This window comes from Arachis ipaensis, chromosome B05 (genome assembly GCF_000816755.2).
Source record: "Arachis ipaensis cultivar K30076 chromosome B05, Araip1.1, whole genome shotgun sequence".
NCBI lineage: Eukaryota > Viridiplantae > Streptophyta > Magnoliopsida > Fabales > Fabaceae > Arachis > Arachis ipaensis.
The window spans coordinates 135,826,831-135,840,127 of NC_029789.2; the positions used below are offsets into that span (position 1 = coordinate 135,826,831).

The 13,297-nt window shown below is 31.6% G+C and overlaps 2 long non-coding RNA genes across 2 annotated transcripts; one reads left to right on the forward strand and one right to left on the reverse strand.

Annotated features, from left to right (window-relative positions):
* Positions 2,691 to 3,406, reverse strand: LOC110263040. The gene is made up of 2 exons (XR_002348041.1): positions 3,251 to 3,406; positions 2,691 to 2,771 (listed from the first exon to the last, which is right to left on the reverse strand). It is a non-coding gene; the product is annotated as an uncharacterized LOC110263040 (long non-coding RNA).
* On the forward strand, positions 9,141 to 10,257 carry LOC110263041. Its single transcript, XR_002348042.1, has 3 exons — positions 9,141 to 9,435; positions 9,719 to 9,787; positions 9,909 to 10,257. It is a non-coding gene; the product is annotated as an uncharacterized LOC110263041 (long non-coding RNA).

A 13,297-nucleotide genomic window follows, 5' to 3' on the forward strand; every position in this document is an offset into this window, starting at 1 on the left:
ATTTATTTATTTAAATTATTATTAAAATACTAAAATTATTTGATTTTTTTAAAATTAAAATTATTATAATTTTATTCTTTCACTTTTAACATAAATTGTAGAATTTATAGAGGTTTTAAATTAAAATGTAAAACTAGGACATTATCCAGAATTCATATTAACTGGATCTGTGTAAATCGTTGTTTCACCTTAGGTTTTAAGTTCTTCAAAAAGTTTAACTAATCTCCATATACATATACTGATATACCACGATTTAGTTGAAAAAGGTGGTGTTGTAGCTTAAAACACATGTAGCACCTACGATTTATTGCTTCAATTTAATTATATATTCATGTTCGATTCAGACACACTTCTATTTGTCGGTGTAAAATATGGATTTGTGTATATTTTAAACCCTATTCATGATCCCATGTGATGTCCAGAAAGAAACTGGATGCGGACACAAAACACGAACACAACGATATAATATGAGATATGTAGGCATATAAATTTAAAATTTTTATAAGAGATGAGAATACGATAATATATATATATATATATATATATATATATATATATATATATATATATATATATATATATATATATATATATATATATATATATATATATATATATATATATATATATATTTTAAATTATTTTTAATGTATTTTTTAATTGTATAAAATATTTAAAATATTTTTATTTTAATAATTAATATTTAATAATATATATTGTTTCTAAATTTATTAAGAATACATGTTAAGAATAAGGATGGACATGTTGACACGTGATGGTATTTAGATGTGTGCAAATGTGTCCAGAAATTCTTTTTATTTTTTATTAAGACACAATTAAATACAGAAATAAATATGCGTGTCAAACATATATCGATGAGTGTCATGTCTGAAATGTGTCCAACCTACAGAAACAATAAATTAAAAAAGTGTCCATACTTCATGATTACCTGTGCCAAGTTCTGTTAACCTTCGAATTTCTGCTTTCAGTGATTCTTTGATCACTATTATTTCGACTATAGTAAGGAGTTGAGGAGGTAGATTATTTTGTTTTTCTGCCATTGATTAATACTTGCAAAAGAGGGTAGGTAATGAGACAGAAAAGATGATAGTGAAGTTAAGTAAACTCGATCCCACAATGGGCGCCAAATGTTCTGCGTGGTAAGCCTCGGATGGTGTATAACTCATCCTGTTCAAAGATTGAGCTACCTTCACCTGAGACATATGAGGTATACGTCGACTTCAAGAGGAACGGCGGTGGTGCACTACAAGAAAAACATCCATTCAGCCACACTTTTTTAAACTACATTTGAAAAGCGTAGCCTATTCATAGAATAGGCTACGCTTTTCTCTGTGTTACCCTTTTATAAGAGAATAGGAAACTCAATTATGGCATCATTTAAAAAGTGTCGTAGCCTTAGATACAATAAAAATCACTTATAAAGCGTAGCCTTATGTTAATATCTATGGGTACACTTTTCGTACCAAAGAGAACACTTTTAAAGAGTAGTCTATCTGAAATGTTTTGGGTGCGCTTCAAAACTGATGCCTAATATATTCACATATACTTAATAAATTTTGTTTTTCTTTTCAGAAACCCTCCTTCTCCTTCAGAAACCCGCGCCTTGCTCTTTCTCTTTTAGAAAGCTTCACGCCGTTTTCACGCCACCACCATTCACCTTCGCTAACCACTATTCACCGTCGTCCTTCCCCTTCGTCTTCACCTTTGCTCACCCCCACTCACCGTCGCCCTTCTCGTTCGTCTTCTCACCTTCGCTCACCAGTCACGGCGCTGCTCCTCATCTTCTTCACCTTCTCTCACCACTCATTGTTGCCACTCCTTATCTTCCACTACAAAAAAAAAAAGGCCTATGGTCACGGTAAAAAACCATGACCATAGCTAGTAAAAAGGGTGACCATAGATCTATGGTCACGGTTTTGGACCTATGGTCACGGTTTTTTACTGTGGCTTATTCTCTCGTTGCCATATGTCTATGGTCACGGTTTTTTTATCTATGGTCACGGTTTCAATTTTTAAAATCTGACACTTTAGGCCACATTTTTTTACCGTGACCATAGGTTAATCTATGGTCACGCGTGAAAACCGTGACCATAGCCTTATCTATGGTCACGGTTTTCACTGTGACCATAGCCTCTATGGTCACCCCCCCTTAAAACCGTGACCATAGCCTCTATGGTCACCCCTCCTTAAAACCGTGACCATAGCCTCTATGGTCACCCCCCTTAAAATCGTGACCATAGCCTTATCTATGGTCACGGTTTTCACCGTGACCATAGCCTCTATGGTCACCCCTCCTTAAAACCGTGACCATAGCCTTATCTATGGTCACCCTATTTAAAAAATCGTGACCATAGCTTACTTTATTTTATAAGATTTATTTTTTTAAAGCATAATCACATCCCAAATTTATGATAATCAAAAAATAAATCTAAAAATGAGAAACTCAAAAAATCCAAATCATAAAATTTATATTATAAACTGGATATGTTTTTAGTCCAAATAATACAAATAAAAATACAGTGTAATTTATTCATTACATGTAAAATGCATAACACATCAAAATATAATATATATATATATATATATATATATATGAGACCCATCTCATCTCATATTACTATAGAAAATGTTTTCTTCATATCATCCCCACTGTGTTCAGCATTGTGCTAAGCACATCGCTCAACTAGCCTCAAAACAAAATTTGGCATCCCCAATGTGTTCAGCATATCCAATGCTTTCCTATGAGCACTCTGCAGAATCATTTAGTGTTAGCATTGCTAGAAATGAAATCTAAAGCAACATTTTAAATTTAGCTTTTCACCAAAGAAGAGATAGAAGTTACACTTGTTCAAAACCAACTTATTAGTCACAAATGAAATCTGCAAGAAAATGAACTATTTCTTCAAAGAGTCCTATGTAAACAACAGTTTTGACAACTATATATAACTATACAAAAAGTAAATGAGATGTCTGTTTCAAATTTGTTATGCCGTTCCATTAAACATCTTTTAAAAACTAGTTGTTTACGTGAAAGTTCAAAAAGTATACTAATACATATAATCTAACATTCATAACAGATAATAAAAAAAGGAGATTATAGCTAAACATAAACAATAGTTTTAATCTAAGTGTTTGTTGATCCTATCTTTCATATCTTTCTGGCCATGGATCAGGTATATCATCATCATATTAAATGTATGAAAGGAAGGCAAGGGAAGAATGAAAATACCTTCAAGCGTTCCATTTGCCCATGTATTGATGAAAGGATGGTTTCTCCAAGTGCAGTAGAATTCTGCAGCTCAAGCCTTGAGTTTCAAACCGATTGCATAGCTTGTGCCTCCTCGTCAAAGATCCTCAAAACATGGCTGGAATCCCCATTCTGCCACATCAAATTAATTGATAAAAGGTTAGAAAACATTATAACTTACAAGTATATACAAAAATTTAACAATCAAAGATGATACTTTTAAAAAACAAGCTCAGCTCAAAGGTTCAAGTGTTTCTAGTAACATTCGAGTGAAAACAATTTATCAGAAAAAGCATTTCAGCAAGTTATTGCCCTATAAATAAGTGTTTAATTTCAGATGATAATGCATTGTGCAACATCATAGACCCTTTTAGGTCACCCCCAAAACCGTGACCATAGGCCCTTTTAGGCCACCCCCAAAACCGTGACCATAGACCCTTTTAAGTCACCATTTTCTGAATAACCGTGACCATAGACCCTTTTTGGTCACTGTAAAAAACCGTGACCATAGACCCCTTTAGGTCACCCCTCAAAACCGTGACCATAGACCCTTTTAGGCCACCCTTTTTTAAAAAACTATGACCATAGGTACTCTATGGTCACCCTTTCCAAAAAAACCGTGACCAAAAAAACCGTGGCCATAGACCCAAAATGTTGTAGTGTTCTTCATTGTCCCTCACCACTCACCGAGACATTGAAGTTCTAAAGTACTTCTCTCTCTCTCAAAGAAAAACCCTAGCCGTTGCTCTCTTCTCCAAGCTGTGTAGCCGCCGTCGAATCTGGTCCAGTCACCGTCCCCACTCCTATTGCTCCAGCGCCGTCGTAGCTTGTCTTTATCGTTGCGTTATGTCGCCTCTGTTCCACGGCCATTGTCTGTTCCTGTTCCATCGGCTGTGCTCACTGCTCCTTTTTCCTCATCTCGGTTTGAGTTCTGGCCCGCATCTGAGTTCGAATTCCGTCTGTTATTGTTTTTTCTTGTTTTTATTGTCTTGTTATGATTGTGTAACTTTTAATTATTCCTGTTGGTGTTATGAATCTGAATAACAGGAAATGATGACATGTTGATTCTAAATCTGAATATTATTGATTAAGAGAAAAGCAATAATTAGAGTTTGCTTCCTTTGTTAGAATTTGCTTTTTGATTTTACATTTTACTTTATGATTTTGCATATTGCTTTATCAGGATTTGTTGATTTTATTATATTTTTCTGATTGAATCCATATATATAATTGCCATAGTTTTTTTTCCCTTTGGCTAGTTCAGGACTTAAGATTTTACACTCTAAATTTAGCTAATTTAGGCCTTGACATAAATTTAAATTCTATTAAAATATTCTAAATTATTATTTGCACGTAGTTTACTTACAGTGGTCTTGAGATTTAATTTTGATTCTGGTCTTCATTCATTCCCTGTGTGTTCTTTCAGGACTTTACATTATTACTACAAAGAATTCATTGATGATGCATAAGAAAAATGTTCATTACAAATCTGAGTGTTGATTTTGTGTAACGAATATTTTAAATTAATATTTGATGATAAATCTCTCCACATAAGCACACTTAATCATATTATAAACCTAATTGAGTTATCTGTAGTGATATATAATTGGCAAAGATTGTAGCACTTTTTGGAGAAAATTAATTAATTTTTATGTTGATTTTTTTATTTTTTTGATTCTCTGACTGCATTATAACTTGTGAATCCCATTTTCTTTTTGATATTCAATATTTTGACAAACTGCCATGATTTATAATCTATTGATACTTGCCTTTTTCATGCTTAATCTATCTGATTTAGAGATATTTTGGAGCTGGCTAAGACTTTTAACGTGAAAGAGGCTGAGGCAAAGGCATATATATTTGAAATCCAAATTACCTTTCTTTCTCCAATATTGAATGAATTGCAAAAGTGAGTGACTATGGTCTTAATACTTCTCTTTTCAAATGATTGTTCAATTAATTCCAAATTATTGGTTATGCATATCAAGATATGAAGACGTAGAACTAGTATCTAATGAATAGCTAGGATTTTGCATCTAAATAGAAGATTTTGATTTTTTAAATGGACAAGAGAGAACTAGAATGACCTTGCTTAACCAATGGTGAAAGGATAAATACTATATGCTTTACTTATTTAAATATTTGAAAATCCCTCAACTTGCTTATTGTTTGGCTGGATTTTTGGCTTGGAATGATTCGACATTCTAACTTGTAATCGGTATCCAAATTGTTGTGCTTCTTTTTATCTCTATCACTCCTTTTGAACTGTATTTTGTTACAGATATTCAACTCAAAGATCAGTTTTCAACCGCAAATGATGGTACTCTCAATGTTGTGGTTAATGATTGTGATTAATGATGGTGGGTGCTGTGAATGTGGTTATGAGAAATGCTCCTGAAATTGTGGATGCTTTACTTACAAGTCCTCAGGTTCTGTCAGCATGAGATTTTAAAAACATATTATGTTACAGGTATAATTGATCAGCTGAATAAACTTTTTCACCTTATTTAGATACGCAAAATCACATTTACATGCACAACAGTTGTAGGAAAGAAATTGATGGCAGGTTCTGCTGAGACAGTAAAAAAAAGTATGCTAAGATGTTCAGATGAATTTTTTTCATATAAATGATCTAAAAAATTTTATTCAAATGGATTTCTATCCAACCTGATATAATATTTATTAATTTTTTTCTCTTAAACTTTTAGGTATTTCTGTAACTTGGTGGAAATGAACCATGCATAAATTTTGATGATGCTGAAATTGACGTTGCAGTTAAAGAAACTGTAAGTTAAAGGATGAAATACATGTTGGTTAAAATGATAATTTTGTTTAAGCTATTATTTGTATAGATATGATGTGTCTGATCTGGCAACAAGGACTGTATGTAATGCTTGAGCCTGAGACATTAAGGTGATAACTCTAACAGTAGTGGATAATTCTTGAATTCTCTATGTTGACTCAAAAATAATCTATGACAATATTTGAACTGCAGAAGTGTAACAGCAGTGTTCCTATTTGTAGTTGTATCTGCTAACTTGAAAATTGAGGGTTGCCCTTCTTTGGTCCCACCTCTTTCTGTTATGAAGATATTAGTAAGCTTAACATTTTTTTATATTTTTTAATCTTTTTAATTTTTTTCTAACTTCTTTTTATTGTAGCTTGCAGCAAAGTACCGCAATAGTGGACAAACATGTGTGTGTGAACAGAATTCTTGTGCAAGAAGGTTAGGTTAAAAGAATAGTATTGTCAATATCAACATTATAATTGTTTGTCTGATGTGCCACCTCTTAACTCTTTAGTTGACATGAGCATATTCATGATTTTGAGTTTATGTCTTCTTGTTGGATATCAAATACTTTGGTGTCTCGAAAATACTTGCTAGTTACTTCTTCCAACTTGACAAAGTCTTGATAATGTCTCATACATACTAGAAAGTACCAGGTATATCTCATATAGATGACATTAGATTTCTTTACGAGATTCAAGTAGTATTTGTAACCTTTCTTATTCTATTTCAAATAACAGGTGATTTAGGTTTTGTTCGTATATTTCGTTATTATATTTTTCCTCATGCAATCTTGTTTTAAAGATGCCATTCCTTCTTATCTATTATTTAATTTTGTTATTATTGCCTTTTGTACCTCTGAAATCTGATGAAATTTGGATGATGGTATTTTTTCCTCTAGTGATGGTGAAATAGTCCGCATGGCAATATTGTTGCTGGGGTTGTTTTGGTGAGATGGTCTATAGCACTGCCTGACATTCTTTTAGTCAGCGTGATTGTATTATCCTGTATATAAAACTCTGCGCAGGAATGTATGGTAGAAAAAAAGTACCAGATATACTTAAAGAAGATCAATCATAAATGAAATACAGACTGATAATCTATGACGAAATATAGCGTGTCCAATGTTGGTAAATGAAATAATAAGATAAATAAAAGTAAAGTGATTCAAGTATATAGGTTAGTGCATACCTTACAAAAGGCCATGTCGTATTGAAAATTAAAATAAAAGACTTATATAAATAGGTTAGGTTATGCGTACGCATAGTGTTACCGGGGTATAATGCCTTATTGATTTGATCTGTTGCAGTTATTCACCTTTTAATTGTCTTCCAAGTTAATTTTGTATTTTTCTTTTTGTATAGTAGACACATATTTTAAATTCGACGGTTAAAGCTAAAGCTAACCCCCTTATTATAGGAGCAAAACAATTTGAAAAGAATGAAAAAAAACTTGAATAAAATAGCATGAACTAGATACTGAGCAATCAACGTGCGGTTAAAAAGCAGAATAGTAATTATAGCAATAGCAATGTAAACAACAATGAGAGAAATTCATTGTAAGTTGGCTTAGATTTATACATGATTCGACTCTTGGTTATATATCAGAAATAATAAAATCAATTTATTTTATCAAATGCTTGTATAATTGTGTTAATTTAGAATTTTTAATGAAAATATTAGAACTGAAAATACTTTATATGTAGCTAAAATTATGTACCATTAGATAATGTTACTAGAGCATTTAGCAGAATTTGTTTTCTTTATTGATGGGTTTGGAGTGACTATTACCACGATGGTGTGGTCATCACCACTGTCACCGTTACCAAAACTTCTCTGGTCCTACTTTATCACCTTGTTTGTTTTGGTTCAAAAGTTCGATTAATCTTTGAATTTATGCTTTCAGTGATTTCTTGATTACTAATAGTTCAGCTATAGTATAAGGAGTTGACGAGGTAGATTATTTTGCTTTTCTGCCATTAATTAAAACCTGCAAAAGATGGTAGGTAATGGGACAAAAAACATGATAGTAGGGTTAAGTAAATTCGAACCCATGGTGGGCGTCAAATGTTCCTGTATGATAAGCCTCGGATGGTGTATAACTCATCCTGTTCAACGATTGAGCTTGCCTTCACCTGAGACAGATGAGGTATACATCGACTTCAAGAGGAACGGCGGCGGCGAACACCTGCAAAGACACTTCGACGCTCAAGTTAGTAAAAATAAAAAATGAGTATAATATCACTCAGAGTAAGTAGTGTGCCTTTTACGAAGTTGGGGTTTGGTATTTATAGAATGTTATCACTTCAGAGAAGTTCAAATATTTGCCTGATCTTTTGGTCATCATTTGAGTTTGTTTTTGAGTGGGATGTTATGAGCGAGATTCTCTCTAACTGAAGATAAACTACGTTTGTTATTGGATTTAAATTCCGATTTATAGACATAGTTAGAACGGGTTATAACTACCAGATAAACATATATACTAACTTTATCATTATTAAATCAAATTATAAATTTCATTATTCCAATGATAATTTATGATATGGTAGTTATGAATACGAGTTATAACTCGGTATCATACGTTATAACTCGGCTTAACGAGCTATAACTCGACTAAACGATACCCACAATCCTAACGTCCGACCAAACAGTACAATAATCGGATATGTTACCTATCTTCTCCAAACCGAGCTAATTGCTCAAACTGTAACTGACGAAAACCTCGCCATATAAAAACAAGGTAAAGTATTTTCTTCCTTCACGACTAAAACATAATACTGACTTAAGCATTGGAGTGCCTTTGCAGGTAGGGGTGTTCAGATCCAAACCGGTCAAAAAAAATTGCAAAACTGGACCGATCCAAACCAAAAACGAATTAAACCGCTCTATTTTGGATTTTTTTAGATTTTGGATCGGTTTTATTGCGGTTCGGTTCAGTTTGCGATTTCACTCTGCACAACCGAACCGTATATATTACAAATAATAATAATAATAATAATAATAATAATAATAATAATAATAATAATAATAATAATAATAATAATAATAATAAGAGTTAAGACCCTTACCGTAGCACACTAGCGTAGTAGCGCCGCTTCCCCAAAGGTTTGAAACCCTAATCTAAAGAAAGAAACCCCTCTGCACTCTCTTAGTCTTCGTTCTTCACTCTCACCATCACAGCATCACTCACTCTCACCATCACAGCATCATTCACTCTCAGTCACTCTCACTGTCATACGCCGACGCCGTACGCCGCTCCTCTTCTGAATGATGCGCTTCGTCGCCTCCTCTTCACGGTGACGTCGTTGCTGCCTCCTCTCCTCGGTGACGCCGCTGCTGCCTTCTCCCCTTGGTGGCGTCGCTGCTGCCTCTTCTTCAAGGTATATTTTTACTTGCTTTTGTTTATTTTATTTTGTTCTATTGTTTTAAAATTTTGTTTAATTTTAATTTTTACTTGTTAATCTGTGTTAAACTGTTCAAGGTATATTTTACTTGCTTTAATTTTTACTTGTTTTAATTTTTATTTGTTAAACTATGTTTTAATTTTATTTTGTTCTTGTTGTACTATTATTCTTGTTATTAAAATTTGTTAAACTTTGTATTAAATTAAGTATTTTGTTCTTGTTGATTGAAATTGAATTCTATTTTTTTTATCTTCTGCAGATTTTATATTTGTTCGGTTGATTTTAGCTTTCAATTTGAAGGTCAACAATGTCAGCTTCATATCCTGAGGTAATTTTTTTAGTGTGTAATATATATGTTGGTAACAACGTAACTCAATATGTTGAGTTGTTGATTAATTGAAAAAATATTAAAATAACATAAACTGATTAATTATTCTTTGTTATCACAGGATGTTCAAAGTAGCGAGCCAAGATTTACCAGTGCTACTCCATCCACTTTTGAATCAGTCAGATCTTCAGGATAGTAAGAGTCAATGCCGCCTCCACAGCTGCAGTCGCAGCCACAAACTCTGGTGATGAATCTGATTAGTGATCAGTGCATCACCTCTCAGTTTGGAGTTTTTTATGTTATGTTTTTATTAAGATTTTGCTATGTTATTTGATTTTGTGTTGTTGAGACTTGTTTAGTTGTTTTGATGCTGAAGGATTATTATTTTAGCAAGACTTGTTGAATATGTTGGATTGTTAGACAATTGGACATGTTAGTTTATGTTTTATGGGATTTTTGTTTTATTATTATGTTGGATTGTGTTTTATTATTATGATGGATTGTTTGACAGGTTATAAACTTTATAAATTAAGTTATTATTTTGTATTTAAAAAATCGCAGATCCAAACCGATCTAAACCGCTTGTAATCGGATCGGATCGGATTTCCAAAAAAAGTTCATTCAATCGAAACTACACCGTACATAAATTAAGTGTTCGGATCGGATGACTTTTTTCTTTAAAATCGAACCAAACCGCACCGCAAACACCCCTATTTACAGGTATACTCTTCCCTCCTCATCGCTCTCCAGTTACACCTCATTAAAGGAAAAGCTCGGATTAGTAAAGCTAACAATTCGACATCAAAGACGACAGCTCGGCAATCGTCCATCATCGAGAGCCGACTTGTTCCCAGAACGTATAGATAGGCAAGAACAATTTACTTGTTTAAATCATTATAATACTAAAATTATTTGATTATCTTAAAACTAAAATGATTATAATTTATTTTATTCTTCTATTTTTAATATAAATCGTGAAATTTATAGAGGTTTTAAATTAAAATGTAAAATCAGGATACCCACGATATATATTAACTGGATCTATGTATAAATCGTTGTTTCACCTTAGGTGTGGAGTTTCAAAAAGTTTAACTAATCCCCATACAATACCACGATTTTGTTGAAAAAGGTGTTGTAGCTTAAAACACGTAGCACCCAGCCACCACCGATTTATTGCTCAACTTGATTATTAATAATGTTCAACTCAGACTATTATATTTGTCGGCGTAATAATGATTTGTATATGTTTTAAATTTAAACCCTATTGATTAATAATTATCCCACAACAGGTTTCTTAGAAGTTAAGTTGCTTTTCGGTGATAAGTGATAACGACGTTACCGAGGTATAATTTGATCTGACTAATTAAGTGATTATGTAGACTAAACTTTGATTAATTAATTAATGAGATAAGTCTTAAAGTGGTTTCTGAAGTTGTACTCAAATTTTATAGTAGTCTCTAAACTTAAAAGTTATCTATATTTATCCCTGAAATTGCACTCCGGGGCCCAGATTCGTCTTTCCAGCACATTCTGTCCACCTGGCACCATCGGAAAGCTGATCTGGACTATTTCGTGATACGCTGGCCAGGTAACGGCTAGTTGACGTGGATTAGTAAACTTTTATGGTATAATTTGGTCCCTAAATCAAAATTAAAAATTTTAATCCCCAAATTTAATTATCATTCTCTTCTCTATAGTAGTAACCCCTCTCTTTTCTTTTTTCTCTTCTCTTCTCTATATGGATGTGAAAGAGACTACAAATTATAACTTCATTGAAAGCACGCATATGTTTTATTAATTAAAAGTCATATATTATGTCTTTGTATTTAACATTTTATGCACTCATTTAACTCTAGTTTAATTAAAATATTTTACAAAATTCAATTTTTTATTTTTATATGATTTTACAAAAATTTATCTCTTGTATTTACGGAATTAAAAAGTTACATCGTTATTATTATATACTACATTATATTTCTTTTCGAATCATGTTCCAAAATAACCATGCATCATGCTATAAAATAATAACTTAGAATCATGTATATAATTTTAATTATATATAGTGGCCATTATAGATAAATTATTCAATTTAATTATAGAAGTGATACTTAGTTTTAATCGTATGACATCTCCATTAAAATGACGTGTCTAAGATTTTATTATAATTAAATAAGTATTTTAAATTAATTAAGGGTAATATTAGAGAAATAAAAAAATAGCAAAAATTTACCTAATTTAATATTTATTATTTTAGTCTCTAATTAATAAAAAACTAATTAAGCAAAATAAATATAATTAACTAATTTAAGACACTAATTTGATTATATTAAAATATTAATCATATCATCTTTTTGTTTGCAAATGTCATGCTGACATTTTAACATTTTATATCAGAGATGAGTTGAGATTCACAATTTATGAATTTAGGAATCAATTTAGTCATTTTTAAAAGCCAACAAATTTTTATGAGCGTTCACAATTTTAGAAACTAAACTTTGCATTATTTCTTTAATTATATATATCACATAACTTTTTTTATGTTATAATCTCACCATCTTTCTTACAGAAAAAAAAGGGATAAAAACGGATAAACTTGTTCAAATAATAGTTATTAAGAAGACTTTAGTTGTTGTTGTTGTTATTGTTATAAGATACTTCAACTAAAAATACACAAAAAGAAAAATTTTGTGAATTTTGGATATGAATATCTATGCCTGTAGAGAAAAGAGGGATTATTGTAGAGAATGATAATTAAATTTGGGGATTAAAATTTTTAATTTTGATTTAGGGACCAAATTGCACCATAAAAGTTTGCTAATCTACGTCAGCTAACCGTTACTTGGCCAGCGTGTCACGGAGGAGTCCAGATAAGCTTTTCAATGGTGTCAGGTGGACGGAATGTGCCGAAAGGACGAATCTGAGTCCCAGAGTGCAATTTCAGGGACAAATATTGGTAACTTTTAAGTTCAGGAACTACTATGAGACTCGAGTGCAACTTCAGAGACCACTTTGAGGCTTATCTCATTAATTAATTGATTAACTATATATTAATTAACTTAGCCAATAAGAGATAGTATCGGTAATTAATCTATCTACTTAATATACTAAAACTGTGTTTTCTCCCAACTAATGAATGTGAGGTGTCGATCCCTCATGACTCCGTTTTCCCTCCAAAATGAATGCATTTTTCTCTATTCTAAATTATTTTATACAAAATATCTTTATTATAACTATATTATAATTAATATTTAATGAATAATACATAATTATACTAATTTAGGAACATATCTTCATTATAATTATGTCAAATCAATATTTAATACATTATTAAATTTATTAAATATTATGAATTGAAAATATTTTTAATCATTTTAAGTCTATTGAATTAGTTATTCAAGGTGCCATCGCTATTTCTATTTTTAAATAATTTTTTAAATATTATTTAACAATTCTAATAACATAGTAAAAATTAAAAAAGACAGAAAAAAATTTTTTAATGTGAAAATAGGG